We start from the raw sequence: 519 nt of genomic DNA, 5'->3' as shown, positions 1-519 counted from the left end.
CCCGCGGCTCCTGGGCTTTCTCCTATTCACTAGTCCTTCATTCTCACCACCCCCGTCCATAATTTGACGTGAGCACGGATTTTGGTGCAATGCGAATTAGCGCCAGTAGCGGATTCTGGAGAGGACCCGCAGGCTCTGGAGCATCAGCCGCAGGCAGGCGCCGCGGGCTTAGAGTTAACGCCCACCTCCGCTTTCATCCTCGCCGCTGCCTCCCATCGCCATAACAACCGACCCCCGCCCTCCGGGATCCAGGAGGAGTCGGGTTAGCTGCCAGCCGTATTGGCGATCGCTCGGGACGCGCGAAGGCGCAGGGGCTGGGTGAAGGCGCTTTGGCCCCCGCCCTCTCCGCCCCACAGTGGGACTGACGCGCACCCTCCCCCGCCCGGCAGCGTCTGAACTGAACACAGAGGCGCCCCCTTCGGCAGCGAGGAAGGAAAGCCCTCGTGCCCCCGAGACTTGACTTTGCAGAATTAATAAAGCAACCGGAGGGAGTAGGTGTCTCCCTTGTGCGCTTCGGCG

Source organism: Chrysochloris asiatica, unplaced genomic scaffold (genome assembly GCF_000296735.1).
Source record: "Chrysochloris asiatica unplaced genomic scaffold, ChrAsi1.0 scaffold00226, whole genome shotgun sequence".
In the NCBI taxonomy this organism is placed as follows: Eukaryota; Metazoa; Chordata; class Mammalia; order Afrosoricida; family Chrysochloridae; genus Chrysochloris; species Chrysochloris asiatica.
The sequence above is the reverse complement of the archived record's forward strand: the minus strand, read 5'-3'. Positions refer to the sequence as shown.